Genomic DNA, 12,479 nt, shown 5'->3' with positions numbered 1-12,479 from the left:
TTATTTTATTTTTTGAGACAGGGTCTCACTCTGTTGCCCAGGCTGGAATGCAGTAGCGCCATCTTGGCTCACTGCAACCTCCACCTCCTGGGATCGAGTGATCCTCCAGCCTCAACCTCAGGCTCAAGCCACCACGCCCAGCTAATTTTTTTGTATTTTTTGTGGAGACGGGGTTTTGCCATGTTGCCCAGGCTGGTCTCGAACTGCTGAGTTCAAATGATCCACCTGCCTTGGCCTCCCAAAGTGCTGGGATTACAGGCATGAGCCACTGCACCCGGCCTCAGTTCCCTGTTTTGATGAAGCCACTTTGAGTCCTTCTTCTGCCCCTAGAAAATGACCAACTGGAGGTTCTTTCTGGGCCTCTGCTTGCCCATCTATAAAATACGAAGGGGTTTGGAGTCCTTTTCTCAATGGGTTCAGCAAGTTTGCTTAGCAGGGCCCTGGCCTGGTAAATATTGAGCAAGGGCTGCTATACAACTATTACTCCAGGGCTCCTCAGAGCAGCCATGCCTCAGCTTCTCCCAGCAGCTCCGGGGGTCAGGACGATGTTAGCCCCCATTTCACAGCTCAGTTTCATTCATTCATTTAAGAAATCAGGGTCGGGCGCGGTGGCTCACACCTGTAATCCCAGCACTTTGGGAGGCCAAGGCGGGCTGATCGCTTAAGCTCAGGAGTTCGAGGCCAGCCTGGCCAACCTGGTGAAACCCCGTCTCTACTGAAAATACAAAAATTAGCCAGGTTTGGTGGCACATGCTTGTAGTCTCAGCTACTTGGGAGGCTGAGGGCTGAGGTGGGAGAATCACCTGAGCCTGGGGAGGTCAAGGTTGCAGTGAGCTGAGATGATGCCACTGGACTCCAGCCTGGGTGACAAAGTGAGACTCTGTCTCAAAAAAAAAAAAGTCAGCATTGAGTGCCTACTGTATAACAGGCCCCACCTTGCACAAGTCAGGATCTTCTTGATCATGAGGGACTCTTAGCTGGCTGGGAAGGCAGACACTAATCTAATGATCACACAGAGAGTTATGAGAAACCGTAAGAGTGACGAGTGGGGATGTGAGGAGTAGGGAGTGAGGGAAGGCTTCCTGGAGGAGGCAATGCTGGACTAAGGTGGTAAAGAGGGGCCAGAAGAGGGAATGCAAAGGCCCTGAGGTGGCTAGTGGGGAATGGATGGGGGATGGGGGAAGAGGTTGTAGCCCACGTGAGGCTGGGAGTGTTTGGGCCAGAGTTGTTTTTTTCTTTTGAGATGGGGTCTGGTTCTCTCACCCAGGCTGGAGTGCAGTGGCGTGACCACAGCGCACTGCTGCCTCGACCTCTTAGGATCAGCCGTTTCTCCTTCCTTAGCCTCCTGTGTAGCTAGAACCACAGGCATGTGCCACCACACTCAGCTTAGTTTATTTGATTATTTGTAGAGATAGAGTTTCACCATATTTCCCAGGCTGGTCTCTTACTCCTAGGCTCAAGTGATCCTCCTGTCTTGGCCTCTCAACGTGCTGGGATTACAGGCATGAGCCACTGCACCCGTGGGCTAGGGTTTTCTTCTTAGGTTGTGGGGTCCTGGAGCTGGAGAGTCAGGGCCTGACTGGTGAGATGTTCAGAGTTTATTCTGGCTGTGGTTCAGCTGGAAGTAAGTGATTCATCTTGTGAGCCTCAGTTTTCCGGTCCATACAATGGATGTGGTCAGGCAGCCTCTCCAGAGCCTCTGCCCCTCTTCCCACCTCCCCTCCTCTGTCTCTGTCTTTCCTGATCCATCTTTTCCCTTCTCCACGGCTCCCACCTATAGGTGGGAAGCCTGTCTCCATCAGGGAGATAGGCTGCCTCAGTTTACCTCCCCAGGTACCTTCCTTCTTGATCTCTCCAGTAGCCTCTGGGTGTGGTCAGAAACAGATGTTGTCTCTGCCTCTGCCCTTGAGCCAGGATGGGACTGAGGTGTCAGAGGTTTCTGGGGACCATGGGCTGCAGGAGATGACCCCTGGACTCAGGGTAGCTCCTGGCCTGGCCCCTGATACTTTATTATCTGTGCCCAGATGCCAAGCCTTCTGCCCAGGAAGCCCCTTCTTTTTTTTTTTTTTTTTTTGAGACAGAGTCCCGCTCTGTCGCCCGGGCTGGAGTGCAGTGGCGCGATCTCGGCTTACTGCAAGCTCCGCCTCCCAGGTTCACGCCATTCTCCTGCCTCAGCCTCCCGAGTAGCTGGGACTACAGGCGCCCGCCACCTCGCCCGGCTAATTTTTTTTTTTTTTTTTGTATTTTTTTAGTAGAGACGGGGTTTCACCGTGTTAGCCAGGATAGTCTCAATCTCCTGACCTCGTGATCCACCCGTCTCGGCCTCCCAAAGTGCTGGGATTACAGGCTTGAGCCACCGCGCCCGGCCAAGAAGCCCCTTCTTCCAAATCTGCCCTCTGCCCATTTCTCTCTCTCTTTTTAACTCATTTCTTTCTTTAAAAAAAAAAAAAAAATTTAAAGTAGAGATAGTCTTGCTATGTTGTCCAGACTGATCTTGAGCTCCTGGGCTCAAGCGATCCTCCTGTCTCAGCCTCCCAAAGTGCTGAGATTACAGGCACAAGCCACTGAGCCCAGACTTACTCCCTTCTTTTTTTTTTTTTTTTTTTTTTTTAGATGGAATCTCATGCTGTCGCCCAGGAGGCTGGAGTGCAGTGGCGCCATCTCGGCTCACTGCAACCCCGCCTCCTGGGTTCAAGCAATTCTTCTGCCTCAGCCTCCTGAGTAGCTGGGACTACAGGCACCCACCACCATGCATGTATGGCTAATTTTTGTATTTTTGCTAGGAACAGAGTTTCACCATGTTGGCCAGGCTGGTCTCAAACTCCTGACCTCAGGCAATCTGCCCACCTCGGCCTCCCAAAGTGCTGGGATTGCAGTCGTGAGTCACCGCGCCCAGCCATTCCTCCTTTTTTAAGATACATTCACACACCATACAATTCACCCTCTTAAAGTGTACAGTTGACACGCTTGCAATCCCAGCATTTTGAGAAGCCAAGGCGGGAGGATCACTTGAGCCCAAGAGGTTGAGGCTGCGGTGAACCATAATTGTACCACTGCACTCCAGCCTGGGTGACAGAGTGAGACCCTGTCTCAAAAAAAAAAAAAAAAAAAAAGTACAATTCAGTGGTTTTTGTACAATCACAGGTTCTAGAACATTTTCATCTCCCCAAAAAGAAAACCTCGTTCCATAGTAGCCACTCCCCATTCCCCTCCTCTAGCCCCTGGCAGCCACTAATCTGCTTCCTGTCTTTATGGATTTGCCTGTTCTGGGCATTTCATATCAATGAAATCATACAATATGTGGCCTTTTTGTCTGTTCTTTTGTGAAAGAAACTCAGATGTTTTTGAAACCCATCCTCGTTATAGTGTGTGTCAGGGTTTCATTCTTTTTGATGGCTGAATAGCATTCCGTTGTGTGGATGTGTCACTATTCATTTATCCACTCAGCCATCGATGGGCATTTGGGTGGTTTCCATTTTCTGGCTATTGTGGATAGTGGAGCTCTGAGCGTTTGTGTACAAATTTTGGCATAAACACCCGTTTTCAGTTTTCTCCGTATATATCTAGGAGTAGAATCACAGGGTCACATGGTAATTCTGTGTTTAACTTCTGGAGGATCTGCCAAACTTTTCCACACGTCAGCTGTACCATTTCACATTCCCTCCAGCAAGGCATGAGGGTTCAAATTTCTCCACATCCTCATCAACACTTGCTATTTTCCTTTTTATTTTTTCTTTTTGAGACAGGATCTCCCTCTGTCACTCAGGCTGCAGTGCAGTGGCGTGATCTCGGATCACTGCAACCTCTGCCTCCCGGGTTCAAGTGATCATCCTCATGCCTCAGCTTCCCAAGTAGCTGGGATTACAAGCTCTTGCCACCAAGCCTGGCTAATTTTTGTATGTTTAGTAGAGACGGAGTTTCACTATGTTGGCCAGGCTGTTCTGGAACTCCTGAGCTCAAGTAACCCGCCCACCTCAGCCTCCCAAAGTGTTGGGATTACAGGTGTGAGCCACTGAGCCTGGCCACCTTTTTCTTATCGTTCTCCTTCTCCTCCTTCTCCTTTTCCTCCTCCTCCTCCTTCTTTTTTGATGATGTCTTGCTCTGTTGCCAAGGCTGGAGTGCAGTGGCGCTATCTTGGCTCACCACAATCTCCGCCTCCCAGATTCAAGAGATTCTCCTGCCTCAGCCTCCTGGGTAGCTGGGATTACAGGTGTTAGCCACCATGCCTGGCGAATTTTTGTATTTTTAGTAGAAACGAGGTTTCACCATGTTGGCCAGGCTGGTCTTGAACTCCTGACCTTGAGTGATCTGCCTGCTTCAGCCTTCCAAAGTGCTGGGATTACAGGTGTGAGCCACCGTGCCCAGCCTCTCTTAATAGTGGCCTTTGCAGAAGAAAAGTCTTACATTGCATGGAGTCCGGTTGATCTATTTTCCTTTGCTGGCTTGTGCTTTGGGTGCTCTACTTAAGAATCCTCCTGATCTTGATAAACCCCTCTTGCGGGCACCTCTCCCATCCTCCCCGCCCCCAGCCCCCACCTCTGGCCTGTCCCTCCCCGCTCCTCCCCTCCTGCCCTCCCCACCTCCCGCCCCGGTTTGGGGCAGTGACCTGTGGCTCCGTCCCCGAATCGGAGGCCTCCATCAATGTTTAATAACTGAGCGGACGGAACCTTGGCGGAGACGGAGACACCCCGCCCGGCACCATGCGCTACGCGTCCCCACGGGCCGTGCCGCGATCACGCAGGGCCCCGCTTTCCAGGTGGGGAAACTGAGGCACCGGAAGATTGAGATGGGGACGCGACGTGCCTGGTCCCAGTGGTCGGGGCCACGGCCGGGCTCCCTCCCCGAGTCCTCCCCACCTTCCCTGGCCTGGAGCTGCTCCTGGCTCCGGTCCCCGCCCTGGGCTGACCCTGCCAGCAGGAACCCCCTGCTCCCCCATGCGGTTCCTGCCGAAACCAAAATACCCAGGAAGAGGGGAAAAAAAAAACACTCGCCAGGCGGGCTGGGGGTGGGGGAGGGGGAGAGGGGCGGGCCGGGGGTGAGGGAGGGGGAGAGGGGCGGGTTCCTCCTCCGGGTCGGAGACTGAAGGGGCCAGGGATCACACAGTCGACAAACGTCTCAAGGATCCAGCCGAGTCCTGGCTCTGCCTCCAACTAGTTGTGCAGCCAGGGCTTCTCTGAGCCTCAGTTTCCCCATCGGTGCAATGGGGTAGTTAACCCCCCGGGGGGCCTATAAGAGGTGAGAGGGAGCTAGGTGAAGGAGGTGCCCAACCCTCCAAGATAACATCACCTTTTTTTTTTTTTTTTTTTTTGCTGCGGGGGTCTTGCTCTGTTGCCCAGGCTGGAGTGCAGTGGCGCAATCTCGGCTCACTGCAAGCTCCGCCTCCCGGGTTCACGCCATTCTCCTGCCTCAGCCTCCCGAGTAGCTGGGACTACAGGCGCCCGCCGCTGCGCCCGGCTAATTTTTTCTATTTTTAGTAGAGACGGGGTTTCACCATGGTCTCGATCTCCTGACCTTGTGATCCACCCGCCTCGGCCTCCCAAAGTGCTGGGATTACAGGCGTGAGCCACCGCGCCCGGCCGATATCATCACCTTTAATAATATTAAACCTTATGTGCTGGGATCAGGAGCTCCAGCCAGGGGCTCCTCTGGCTGGGGAGGAGGGCCCTCTTCTCCCAGTGGCTGGTCCTGTACCCCTAACCTCTTTTTTTTTTTTTTTTTCCTTAACCAACTGAACAGCAGTGATCTTTATTTTATTTTATTATTATTTTGAGACGGAGTTTTGCTCTCCTTTCCCAGGCTGAAGTGCAATGGTGCAATCTCGGCTCACTGCAACCTCTACCTCCCGGGTTCAAGCGATTCTCCTGCCTCAGCCTCCCAAGTTGCTGTGATTACAGGTGCCCACCACCATTCCTGGCTAATTTTCATTTTGTTTTATTTTGAGATTCTGTCTCTGTCTGTCACCCAGGCTGGAGTGCAGCGGTGTGATCATAGTTCACTGCAGCCTCCTGGGCTCAAGCAATATCCCCACCTCAGCCTCCCAAGTAGCTGAGACTGCAGGTGTGTGCCACCAAGCCCAGCTAATTTTTGAATTTTTTGTAGAAAGAGCACTCACTCTGCTGCTCAGGCTGGTCTCAAATTCCTGGCCTCAAGCAGTCCTCCCATCTCTGCCTCCCAAAGTGCTGGGATTACAAGCATGAGACACTGTGCCCCGGCCCCACCCCCAGCTTCCTATTTCCTTCCTCCCTCCCTGTCTCTCCTTATCTCTCATGTCTCATCTTCCTGTCTTTCTCTGTCTGTCTCTATTTCTCTGTCTTGCCATTTTCTTTTTTTCTTTTTTTGAGACAGAGTCTCACTCTATTGCCCAGGCTGGAGTGCCATGGTACGATCTCGGCTCACTGCAACCTCCGCCTCCCAGGTTAAAGTGATTCTCCTGCCTCAGCCTCCCAAGTAGCTGAGATTACAGGCGTGCGCCACTCCACTATGCTAATTTTTGTATTTTTAGTAGAGATGGTGTTTTACCACGTTGGTCAGGCTAATCTTGAACTCCTGGCCTTAGGTGATCCACCCTCCTCGGCCTCCCAAAGTGCTGGGATTATAGGAATGAGCTACCATGCCTGGCTTGTTTTGCCTCTTTTTGTCTCTCTCCCTGTGCCTCTCTCTCTCTCTCTTTGTCTCTTGTCTCTCTGTCTCTCTCCTTGTCTCTTTCTATGCCATCTTTTTTTTTTCTTTTTCTTTTTGTAGAGATAAGGGTCTCATTATGTTGCCCAGGCTGATCTCTAATTCCTGGCCTCCAGCAATCCTTCCCCGTCAGCTTCCCAAAATATTTGTGTCATCTTTCTATCTTTGTCTATCTCATTTCTCATCTCTCTCCCTGTCTCTCTCTCTATCTCTTTGTCTCATCTCTCTGTCTGACTTTTGTCTCTTTCTCTCTATCTCTGTCTCCCTGTCTCTCTTTCCCTGTTTCTCTGTGTCTCCCTTTCTCTCTTTCCCTTTTTCTCTGTGTCTCTGTTTCTCTGTCTCTGTCTCATCTCTCTCTGTCTCTGTTTCACCTGTCTCTGTCTCTCCCTGTCTATCTTTCTGTGTCTCTGTCTCTCACTGCCTCTGTCTCTCACTGCCTCTGTCTCTCCTTGTTTCTCTGTTTGTCTCTTTTTTTGATTTTTGGAGACAGAGTCTCACTCTGTGGTCCAGGCTGGAGGGCAGTGGTGCAATGTCTGCTCACTGCAACCTCTGTTTCCCAGTTCAAATGATTCTCCTCCCTCAGCTTCCCGAGTAGCTGGGATTACAGGCCCTCCACCATCATGCCTGGCTAATTTTTGTATTTTTGTAGACACAGGGTTTCACCATGTTGGTCAGGCTGGTCTCAAACTCCTGACCCCAAGAGATCCACCCGCCTCGGCCTCCCAAAGTGCTGGGATTACAGGCGTGAGCCATTGTGCCCGGCCCCACTTCCATTTTTAGGTGGGGAAATAGGGCCTTGTTCCCGAACAGTCTCGTGCAGGTGTCCCAGCCCCAGTGGCTTCACGGTCACCCTGGTCCAGCTGCTGGGCTCTGTGGCTCTCTGGCTATCCTGGGCCTCACGTTCTAGGGGCCTGTCCCATAAATGGTCAGCCCAGAAGATTCCACCCCAACATACTGGACGGTGACACCCCCACCTCCCAGAGCTGGTTTTGCAGCAGGCAGTCTGGCGGGAAGCCCAGGCCACGTCCCCGTGGTGTTGGCTGCTGCCTGATGCAAGGCAGAGATGGGGACCGGAGGTGACGTTTAGGGTGAGGCTTTGGGCTCAGGTTTTTTTCCTTTTCTTTTCTTTTTTTGGTATATAAACTACTTGTTTTTTTGAGACGGAGTCTTGCTCTGTCGCCCAGGCTGGAGTGCAGTGGCCAGATCTCAGCAACGTCTGCCTTCCGAGTTCAAGAGATTCTCCTGCCTCAGCCTCCAGAGTAGCTGGGTCTACAGGCGTGTGCCACCACGCCTGGCTAATTATTTGTATTTTTAGTAGAGACAGGGTTTCACCGTGTTAGCAGGATGGTCTCGATCTCCTGACCTCATGATCCGCCCGCCTCGGCCTCCCAAAGTGCTGGGATTACAGGCATGAGCCACCGCGCCCGGCCATAAACTACTAACTGACAAGGCCTACAACTTATTTCTTCTTAGACACACCCATGGTACGGGTACGGCCACGGCAGCCAGTGGTCTTGGCGTGCTGGCCTCAGACACGAAGGCCCCAAAAGTGGTGCAGCCCTCTATGGGCCCGAATTTTCTTCAGTCGCTCCAGGTCTTCACGGAGCTTGTTGTCCAGACCATTGGCTAGGACCTGGCTATATTTTCCATCCTTTACATCCTTCTGTCTGTTCAAGAGCCAGTCTGGGATCTTGTACTGCTGTGGATTCTGCATAGTGGTGATCACCCATTCCACATCATCCTCCGTGAGTCTCCCGCCCTCTTGGTGAGGTCAATGTCTGCTTTGGTCAACACCACATGAACGTATCTTCCATCCACACCCTTTTTTTTTTTTTTTTTTTTGAGACGGAGTCTGGCTCTGTCGCCCAGGCTGGAGTGCTGTGGCCGGATCTCAGCTCACTGCAAGCTCCGCCTCCCGGGTTTACGCCATTCTCCTGCCTCAGCCTCCGGAGTAGCTGGGACTACAGGAGCCCGCCACCTCGCCCGGCTAGTTTTTTGTATTTTTTAGTAGAGACGGGGTTTCACCGTGTTAGCCAGGATGGTCTCGATCTCCCGACCTCGTGATCCGCCCGTCTCGGCCTCCCAAAGTGCTGGGATTACAAGCTTGAGCCACCGCGCCCGGCCTCCATCCACACCCTTAATGGCAGTGATAGCAAAGGCTATTTTCTGCCATCCATTGATGTTGGTGTTGAGTACTTGCAAAATATGCTGGAACTTTTCAGGGATCACTAGAGACACGGTGGCACGCTCTGGGGCTCCATGCCAGGCACCAGGCTCAGATTTGGGGTCTGGAAGCCCCACATTGCCCTCATCCTCTCTGGCTTTCGTCATGGGGGTGGGGGGCGTGAAGAGGAAGGGACCCAGGCCCTTGGCATGAGGTTCCCTTCTTCAGGAAGCCCCCCACCTCCTGGATCGCTGGGGACCCCCAGCCCTGGGTACCTCCCTCCAGCCTAGCCTTGACCCTATGGGAACCAGAATATCTCTATCCAGCCTGGACCTTCCCAAGCTGGTGCCTCGAGCATCGCCCCAAATAAGGCAGGCACCTGGAGGTGGCCAGGAATGAATGAACATGAATGAGCAAATGAATCATATATAATCTTACAAACTCAGAAACGTAAGGCCATACAAATCGAAATCTGGCCAAGGTTGGTGGCTCAAGGCTGTAATCCCAGAACTTTTGAAGGCCGAGGCTGTAGGATTGCTTGAGCCCAGGAGTTCAAGACTAGCCTGCGCAACATAGTGAGATCCTTTCTCTACAAAAAATTGAAAAAAATGTGGCTGGGCATGGTGGCAGGTGCCTGTAGTCCCAGCTACTCAGGGAGGCTGAGGTAGGAGGATCGCTTGAGTCCAGGAGCTTGAGACTGCCATGAGCTATGATCATGCCAGTGCACTCCAGTCTGGGTGATATAGTGAGACCCTGTTTCTAGAAAATAAATAAATAAGTTTTGTTCGTTCATTTGTTTGTGATGAAGTCTTGCTCTGTTGTCCAGGCTGGAGTGCAGTGGCAAGATCTCGGCTCACTGTAACCTCTGCCTCCTGGGTTCAAGCGATTTCTCCTGCCTCAGCCTCTGTAGTAGCTGAGATTACAGGCATGCGCCACCACACCTGGCTAATTTTTGCATTTTTAGTAGAGACGAGGTTTTGCCATGTTGTCTAGACTGGTCTTGAACTCCTGACCTCAAATGATCTGCCCACCTCGGCCTCCCAAAGTGCTGGGATTACAGGCATGAGCCACCGTGCCTGGACGATAAATAAGTATTCTTTTTTTAATTAAAAAAAATGCCGGCCGGGCGCGGTGGCTCAAACCTGTAATCCCAGCACTTTGGGAGGCCGAGGCGGGTGGATCACGAGGTCAGGAGATCGAGACTATCCTGGCTAACATGGTGAAACCCCGTCTCTACTAAAAATACAAAAAACTAGCCGGGTGTGGTGGCGGGCGCCTGTAGTCTCAGCTACTTGGGAGGCTGAGGCGGGAGAATGGCGTGAACCCGGGAGGCGGAGCTTGCAGTGAGCCGAGATCGCGCCACTACACTCCAGCCTGGGAGACACAGCGAGACTCCGTCTCAAAAAAAAATAATAATAATAATTAAAAAAAAAAATGCCTAAACCTGGATTTTTAGCATGTTGCAGGGGGCTCCCACCCAAGTCAAAGTTCTCAGAAGCTGGGAACTGAATAACGCATCTCGGGGTGAAATGTTTGATGACCCCCAGCAGCGTGCCATCTCAAGAGCAGGGGTCTAGAGTCAAGGCTCGGGGTTCTAATCCTGCCTCTGCCGCTAGTCAACCTGGAAAACCACTTCGCCTATATGAGCCTCAGTTTCCCCATCTGTAAAACAGGGTTGGTACCCATGTCTTGGGGTTTGGGGGTTAGTAAATGAATCTGTGGGAAGCTGAGTCAGGCCTATTGGCGTGCGTAGGTGGAAGAGCCTCTTCCCTCTGACAGGGATGGGAATTATAGAGATAAAATCAAAGACAGGCCGGGGGCGGTGGCTCACACCTGTAATCCCAGCACTTTGGAAGGCCAAGACAAGCAGATCACTTGAGGTCAGGAGTTCAAGATCAGCCTGGCCAACATGGCGAAACCCCGTCTCTACTAAAAATACAAAAATTAACCGGGCGTGCTGGTGTGTGTCTGTAATCCCAGCTACTCTGGAGGCTGAGGCAGTAGAATTGCTTGAACATGGGAGGTGGAGGTTGCAGTGAGCCGGGATCGTGCCACTGTGCCTCAGCCTGGGTGACAGAGTGAGACTCTGTCTCAAAAAAAAAAAAAAAAGGAAAAACAGAGAGATGGAAGGTCAGGTTGCATCAGGAGGAAGCTGGCAACCACTGTGACTGAGGGAGGTGGGGGGCTCCCTCTTGGACCCTGGCCACCTCTGAGCGTCCCACCGGTTTCTTCCAGTTTTTCCTTTACTGAGATCCCTCTGCCCCCAGAGTCTCAGTCTCCTCCCTTCTCAGATGGGCTCATGCTGGCGCCCCTGAATCATCTTCTTCCACTCATCCACCATCAAAATTGCTCCCACATCCGATTCCTTCTCATGAAGGTCCTTCTCCCTGGTCCAGACTATCCCTGCGTCTTAGGACCAGCACAGGTACCCCTCTGTGGTCTCCTCACTTCTCCCTTTATCCCCCAGAGATACCCCACCCTGGTATCTTGAGTCCAGCTAGTCCTTCTTCTGTCTAGAAACTTGCATGGCTCCTACCTTCCTCAGAGCAAAAGCCAGAGCTCTCTCCCAGACCTCAAAGCCCTGCTTGGTCTCACTGCATCATTGCCTCTTCCCTCCCCACCCTGCTTAATCGACTTTGGCCACCTCAGCCTCCTCCAAGATCCTCCAGTGAGTCAGACAGGCTCCTGCCTCGGGGCCTGTCCAAAGGCTGTGCTTTCCCGGGGACCATCTTCCCATAGACGCCCATATGTCTCCCCCACCTCCTTTGGGTCTCGGTTCAAATATCATCATCAACCACACTCTCTCTCCCTCCTCTGCCATCAAGAATTTGTATCTTGGCCAGGTGCGGTGGCTATGCCTGTAATCCCAGCACTTTGGGAGGCTGAGGTGGGCAGATCACAAGGTCAGGAGTTCGAGACCAGCCTGGCCAACATGGTGAAACCTCATCTCTACCGAAAGTACAAAAGTTAACTGCGTGGTGGTGGGAGCCTGTAGTCCCAGCTACCAATCCCAGCTACTTGGGAGGCTGAGGCAGGAGAATCACTTGAGCCTGGGAGGTGGAGGTTGCAGTGAGCTGAGACTGTGCCACTGCACTCCAGCCTGGGCAACAGAATGGGATTCCATCTAAAAAAAAAAAAAAAAGAATTTGTATCTCATTCATGGTGGTGTCTCCGGCTACTCTACACAGCTGGGGCTTAATGAGTGTGCTCACAGATAATCATGCGCTGATAATACCAGATGCCTGCTGTGCTGTAGGCCCTGGGCTGTGGTCTGGGGACACAGCTGGGGATAAATTGAGAGCAATCTCGCCCTTGTAGGACTCATGGTCTGGGGACAAAGGTGGGACCCAGAGGACATTATGCACCTGAAGCGATGCATCTGTAATGTGGAATCAGGTGTTGAAAAGTGCGATGAATAAAGTAGAATACATGACCAGATGCAGCAGGGGGAGCGCGTTGCCTGATCAGGCAGTCCTGGAGGGCTTCCTGGAATAGACGACGTTTGGGGCCCAGGCCTGAATGAAGAGAGGGACATGCCCCTTTGCAGCAACTCTGGTGGCCATGTGTTTCTCACTGGTTCACAGATAAGGAAACAGAGGCTCAGAGAGGTGAAGTCACTTGTCCAGCATCCCCAAAT

General features: G+C 52.3%; 1 pseudogene; it reads right to left on the bottom strand.

Moving 5' to 3' along the window:
- Nucleotides 1-8,137: 8,137 nt before the first annotated feature.
- On the bottom strand, nt 8,138-9,009 carry LOC112612964 (annotated as a pseudogene).
- Between the last annotated feature and the right edge of the window lie 3,470 nt (nt 9,010-12,479).

Source organism: Theropithecus gelada, chromosome 19, assembly GCF_003255815.1.
Source record: "Theropithecus gelada isolate Dixy chromosome 19, Tgel_1.0, whole genome shotgun sequence".
NCBI lineage: Eukaryota > Metazoa > Chordata > Mammalia > Primates > Cercopithecidae > Theropithecus > Theropithecus gelada.
This window is presented reverse-complemented; position numbering and strand designations above follow the sequence as displayed.